Source organism: Pteronotus mesoamericanus, unplaced genomic scaffold, assembly GCF_021234165.1.
Source record: "Pteronotus mesoamericanus isolate MK-2021 breed Mesoamerican mustached bat unplaced genomic scaffold, CSHL_Meso_final contig_29, whole genome shotgun sequence".
In the NCBI taxonomy this organism is placed as follows: Eukaryota; Metazoa; Chordata; class Mammalia; order Chiroptera; family Mormoopidae; genus Pteronotus; species Pteronotus mesoamericanus.
The window spans coordinates 4,062,630-4,069,744 of NW_026555123.1; positions in this window are offsets into that span (position 1 = coordinate 4,062,630).

Genomic DNA, 7,115 nt, shown 5'->3' on the forward strand with positions numbered 1-7,115 from the left:
TCTGGTGAACGTAGGTACATAAAAATCCTCAACAAAATATTAGCAAACCAAATTCATTAAAAAGATCAAACGCCAGTATGAAGTAGGATTTATTTGTGGATATAAAGCTGGTTCAATACCTGCACATCAGTCAATGTGATACACCACGTTAAAAAAAAAGGGGGAAGATAAAAATCATGATTATTAATAGATGTAGAAAACACATTTGACAAAGTCCAACATCCGCTTTTGATTAAAAACGCTCATCAAAGTAGGAATACGGGGAACATACATCAACATAATAAAGGCCATATATGACACATCCACAGCTAATATACTCAACAGTGAAAAGCTGAGAGCTTTTTCTTTATAATCAGCAATAAGACAAGGATGGCTGATTACTTTCATTCAACATAGTATTGGAAGTCTTAGCCACAGTAATCAGAGAAGAAAATAAAACAATATTCAGACAGGATGTAAAACTGCCATTATTTGCCAATGACATAATACAATATAGAGAGAACCTAAAGAAAAGCTATTGGAACTAATAAATGAATTTAGTAAAGTAGGATATAAAATTAATATTCAGAAATTGGTTGCATTTTTATACACCAGTAACAAACTATCACTAAGAAATTAAGAGAACAATCTCATTTACAGTTGCATCAAAAAGAATAAAATACCTAATAAGTTTAGCCACAGAAGTGAAAGACCTGTACTTAGAAAACTGAAAGATATTAAAGAAGGTACAAGTCAATGAAAAGCTATACTGTGCTAATGAATAGGAAGAATTAACATCTTTAAATGTCCATACTACCCAAAGAAATCCACAGATTCAATGCAATCCTTATCAAAATACCAATGGTATTTTTCACAGAAATAGAACAAGTAATTTTAAAGTTTACGTGGAACCACAAAACACCCCAAATCACCAAAGCCATCTTGCAAAAGAACAATGTTGTAGCTATATTGATACCAAACTATACTACAAGACTATAGTATTTAAAACAACATAATACTAGCATAAATAGAGACACAGATTAATGTAACAGAATAAAGAACCTAGAAATGAATCCACACCTGCATGGCCAATTAACCTGTGACAAAGAAGGCAAGAACATGTAATAGGGTAAAGACAGTCTCTTCAGTAAATGGTGTTGGGAAAACTGGGCAGATACATGCAAAAAAAAATGAAACTAGACCATTGACTTACACCATATAAAAAGGTACTCAAAATGGATGAAAGATTTAAATGTAAGACCTGAAACCATAAAACCTCCTAGAAGAAAACATAGGTAGTAAACTCTTTGACATGGCTCTTAGTAATATTTTTTTTTTATCTGTTTCCTCAGGCCAGGGAAACAAATGAAAAACAAAACAAATGGGACTAAAACTAAACAGGTTTTGCACAGCAAACCATCAACAAAACAAATGCCTACTAAACAGTGGGAGATAACTCCCCAATTCGATAGGGGGTAAATTTCCCAAACAGTTTAACACCCCCCACAAAAAAAAATTAAAAATGGGCTGAGGACCTAGACACTTCTTCAAAGAGAACATACAGGTGGCCGATAGACATATGAGAGGATGCTCAACATGTGTAATCATCAGGGAAATGCAATTAAAATCACAGTGAGATATCATCTCACACCTGCCAGAATGTCTATCAACAAACTACAAGTGCTGGCAAGGATATGGAGAAAGGGGGACCCTCATGCACTGTTGATGAGAATGTAAATTGGTGCGGTCACTGTGGGAAAGTTATGGAGGGTCCTCAAAAAATTAAAAATAGAACTGTGGTACATTTACACAATGGAACACTACACAGCAGAAAGAGCGAGCTACTACCCTTCATGACAGCATGGGTGGGACTGGAGAGCATTATGCTGAGTGACATAAGCCAGATGGTGAAAGACAAATACAATATGATCTCACCTGTAAGTGGAACCTAATCAAAACAAACAAGCAAACAAAATACAACCAACAACATTGAAATAAAAAACAAACTGACAGTAACCAGAGAGGAGGAAGGAAGAGGGGAAGGGAGGAAAAGAAGGGGAAGGGCCACCAAGAAACATGTGTAAAGGACCCAGGGACAAAGCCAAAGTGGGGAAGGATTGAGGGTGGGAGGTGGGGGTGGGTGGGGCAGGGGAAGGTGGTGGTTGGGAAATGAAGACAACTGTACTTGAACAACAGTAAAAACATAAATTTAAAAAAAATTTTAAAACCCTACCATATGACTCAGCCATTCCACTTATCAGTATTTATCTGAAGAAATCCAAAGCACTAATTTGAAAAGATATACGCACCCCTGTGTCCACTGCAATGATATTTATAACAGCCAAGATACAGAAGCAAGCTAATTGTTCTACAGCCAAATGGATAAAGTAGCATACATGTACAATGGAATATTACCCAAGTATTAAAAAGAATGAAATCTTGCCATTTGTGACAACATGGATGGACCCTACTGTGTATTATACTAAGTGAAATAAGTCAGACAGAAAAAGACAAATACTGTAGGATTTCACTTATATATCAACTGTAATTGAAAAATTTAAAAAATTTTAATTGGTACCTTTTAGTGTATGGAATTATATGTCAAAAAAATTGATGTAAATATTGAAAAACCCTCAGTGTTATGTCAAAGCAACACTTTATGATGTGCGTGATTAATGAGCATTTGGTATGGCTAACAATGGATAAACAGATAACGATGTTTTCAGTCTTGGTTAAGGAGAGTGTGTTGTTAGAATTCATATACAAAATAACCTAAAAGTCAGATTTTCCATTCCTGCAGTCACTTGCATTGTGACTGGGATAGTCCATGTGGAACAAAGCAAAGTGAAGAAATGTTGGAAAGAAATATTACTCAAAAATGACATTTCTAAAAAACCAAAAAAAAAAGATACTCCTGTAGTTTTCCATTATTGTGTAAAAGAGAACACAACAAAATTCTTAACATACTTTATTTGATGAAGCATTCGTTCTCTGATGTGATTTGGTTTTCTGTTTATAAATCTATGCATGGGAAGACGAATTCATGTCTGGTTGCACCAAATGCCCCGAGCCGCCCAGCTGAGGACTGGCCGCGTACCGCTGGTGATGCGCGCCTGGAGCGTGGGCCGCGGGCCGAGAACATGGCCATAGGGAATAGCTAACGGTGTGGCAGTGAGTACGGTGCCAAGTAAAAGGTTATGAGGGGGAGAGGAGAGGTCAAGGCCAGTCTTGGGGAACATATTTTTGGTATACGAAGAGGGAAGAGGAAAGATGGTAAGCAAGGATTAGAGGATGCCAAATAGGGATTTTTTTTTTTTAAATGAAAAGTGTTACCTTTAAACACAAAGGGAACATACATCTTTGTAAGTTGCTCAGTGCGTCTGGTCAAGGTGAGTAGAATATCAGAAACGGAAATTAAATAAGACTAGATGCAATTTCACACAGAAATGTGAACCTTTGAGTAAGCACAAGACCTCATAGTGTCTGTATTAGTTTCTTATGGTGGTTGTAACAAATTACCACAAACTTGGTGGCTTACAACAACATGCATTTTTTCTATACTTTTGGAGTTCAAAAGTCCAAAATCAATTTTTGGGGGCAAAATCAAGGTGTTGGCAGGGTATTCCACCCAGGTGATCTGGAAGCATCCATACCCTTGCCTTTTTCACATTCGGGAGTGGCATTTGTTGCCTTCCTTGACTCGTATCTCCGCCCTCCATGTTCCAAGCCAGCAGCATCTTGCTTTAGCCCTGCGGTCACCTTCCTCCCCGCAGGTCTGCGTCCCTGCCGCCTCCTGTCGGGATGGCTGTGACTGCAGTCGCAGCTCCCCGGGTAGTCTGAACTGGGGAAAGATAGAGTGCTCAACGTCCACAGAACCAATCTTTCTATCACAGTGAGCCTGTCCTTTGGAATAGTTCCCTAAAACAACCTGACTGGAAGGAAGTTAGGCCTGCCTGAGACCAGAAGCGTTTAAAATAAATACTAAGTAAATTAAGTAAATTAATCAGATTTAATACCGCCTGTGGGGAAGAACAAAAACAGCCCTCCCGGGGAAGGCGAGCTTTAGATCGCGCTTACAAGGCGCCACCTGCCCGTGATCTCTCTGTGCCTCAGTGTCCTCGAGGGCCACCGACTGCGCGAGCCCTCCGCAGACACTTGGCAAGGGTTGGACACTCCTTGGTGAAAACTCACACCACTCCCTAAATACAGTTTCTGGCCAAGCACTAGAGTAAATCTATGTGTGCCTATCGGGGTTTCTAATGTCAGGAATTTTTTAACCTTAATCATACTGTGGGGGAGAGGGAGGAAGCAGGGCGCCTACGGACCTGAGGAGGGGGCAGGGGAAGCAACGGACAGTGTAGCTTTTTAAAGCTAGGCTTGTAGTTGAGAACAAATCGCACTTAACCGGCCTGCGGGTAATCCGTGGTTTATAGGGAAGCGAGGGGAACAAGTTACGGGTCCCGACCGACAGTTATGTTACTTCTTCATGTCTAACTCAAATGGGCTCTTAAGTGAAATTTCCATATCTACAGAAAACCTCCATCAGTGATAGGTTAGAATGTATACCTGCTGATTCTTTTTCAGTATCAATAAACTATCAGTTCTTAGTCAGTGTGAACTTGAAGATTTTATAATTCTCCAAATGGCGAAGTAGGCGAGAAGGACGGGAATCACATTTATCTAAAGTAATAGAAGACAGTCCCCCCATGGGGCATGGTTTACAGCAACTGCTCCTTTCTCAGGAGCTGCACCGGCCTTGGTTTCCTGGGCAACGCGGGCGCTCGCCCACGCCTGCCTTTCAGCCTCTGTGCACCTGCTGCCGGGGAGGGCGCTGCACAGCCCCTCCTCCGTCAGCTGGGGTCGCTGCAGCGAACGCCACAGGCTCGAGGCTTACAAAGTGGGGGGCAGCGGGGCTGGGGGGAGCGTTGCTCTCTCGCAGTTGCAGTTCCCAGTTCCGGAGGCTGCAGGACTCCGACTAGGGGCGCGTGGTCGGGCCCTGGTAAGCGCCTGCCTCCTCGTTTGCAGTCACCTTTTGCTGTGTCCCCGCCTGCGGAAGGGGAGACAAGAGCTCTCTGAGCTCTTTCCAAGGGTGCGAGTCCCCGTCACAGCAGCGCCTGACCCAACAGCCATCCTTCGGAGGCCCGCTGCCTCGGAATAACACCTCGGGCGTCAGGATGCAAGTGTGCAGATTGGGGAAGGGTGTCGCAAATACCCAGTCCATGGCGCTGCGCCCCTGGTCCCCGGAGGTCACACCCTCCCTGAGCGCAGAAGGCGCGCCTTTCATCCCAACAGCCTCCAATGCCCTCCATGACCCCAGCCTCAACGCTACAAGGCCTACAGGCCCACCTGCGACCTCAGTCCCGCGGCTCGCCCCCTCGGCAGGGTCCCCTCCAGCTCAAACGCATGGACCCAGACACGCACCTGCCTCCAGAGGGCGGCGGCGCGTGCGAGCAGGACAGACATCCACGTTCCAGGGGGACTTAAAACAGACGGGTGGGGCGGGGGCAGCTGACGGGTCCCAGGGAGGCCAGAACCTCAGGGGCCAACAACGCAAGACCTTAACACAAGGACGATCCCCTTGGGTGTGACGTTCCGCCTTCCACATCCCCGGGGTGGCAGTGTCACCCCACAGCTGGGACAGGCGCTGCCTGCCCAGGGCCTCCGCAGGGGCGGCGACGTCCGGGCGTCCCCCGGGCCCTGTACTGGGCGCCGTCCCAGCTCCTGCGCCCAGGCCCTCAGCCCCGGGGAGGGGCTGGCTTCTCACACAGACTAGTTTCATGTAACTGTGAGGGTGACCCACAAAAGGAAGATCCAAGCAACCTGAAGCTGTTAACACTGCGGCAGGGGAAGCCCCACAAATGTGAGAAACACGAAGCTGTTCTCACCGCCAGTTTACAAATCTTTACATGGGGGGAAGCATGGTGAAAATGAAGGACTCTCAGATGAGTATCAGAAAGGGAAATGGACGTGTGAGTCAACAGTAATATATGGCAGCTATTAAAATAGTTATGGGAATGGGAAGTATTGCGTCGGGGACAGAGTCAGGATTGTGATAGCTATGGGTGGCCAGATGGGCACTAGACTTATCAGGGTGATCATCTGATAAGGAATATAAATGTCTAATCACTGTGTTGTTTACCTGAAACGAATACAATATTGTATGTCAACCATAATTGAAAAATAACTTTTAAAAAAGTATTAGAGGTGAGACGGTTTTCCAGATAAGCATAAGCTAGTTTCATCACCACTAAACCAGCTTACAAAAATTTTAAAGGGAGGTCTTTAGGCCAAGAAGGAAGGGTGCTAATTGGTTACAGGAAAACACAGAAGTAAAAACTTCACTGGTAACAGTAGGTATGTAGTAAAGGTGGTAGATTGATCACATCTAACGGTAGTGTGAGGATTAAAAAGCAAAACTAGTGAACCAACTATTACTATAGTAATTAGTTAAGGGACACACAAGATTAAAAGATGTAAGGGGTGACATCACCAACCAAATGCTGGGGGCAGTGAAAACACAGAGCTTCCCGTGCAGTCACCCTTACGTGACCCGTGTGGAACAGGCTTCTAAGCGCAAGCTGTTATGTGTACACCTCATGGTATCAGAAGGGGGAAACCTAGAAGAGACATAATAAAAATAACGAGGAAGGGATCTAAGCATTCCACTGAAGAAAGTCATCAAACCACAAAGGCAGAAAACGAGAAGACAGGAACAGAGGAACCATCAGACAGCCGGGAAATAATCAACAAAATGGCAATAAGTACATACCTACTAATAATCACTTTAAATGTAAATAGAGTAAATGTTGCAATAAGATTATTTACAGCAGCTGAATGGATTAAAAAACAAGGCACATCTATTTGCCACCTACAAATTCTCCCTTAAGGCGTAAGAACACCTACAGACAAATTGAAGTGGTGGAGAAAGATGTTCCATGAAAATGGAAACAAACAACAGCAACAACAATGCTGGGGTAGCTATACTTACATGAGACCAAATATACTTTAAAACAAAGACTATAATAAGAGGAAAAGAAAGGTATTACACAATGGCAAAGGGGTCAATCCATCAAGAGAATATATTCTTTGTAAATATTTATACACCCAACATAGAAGTACCTAAATATGGAAAGCAA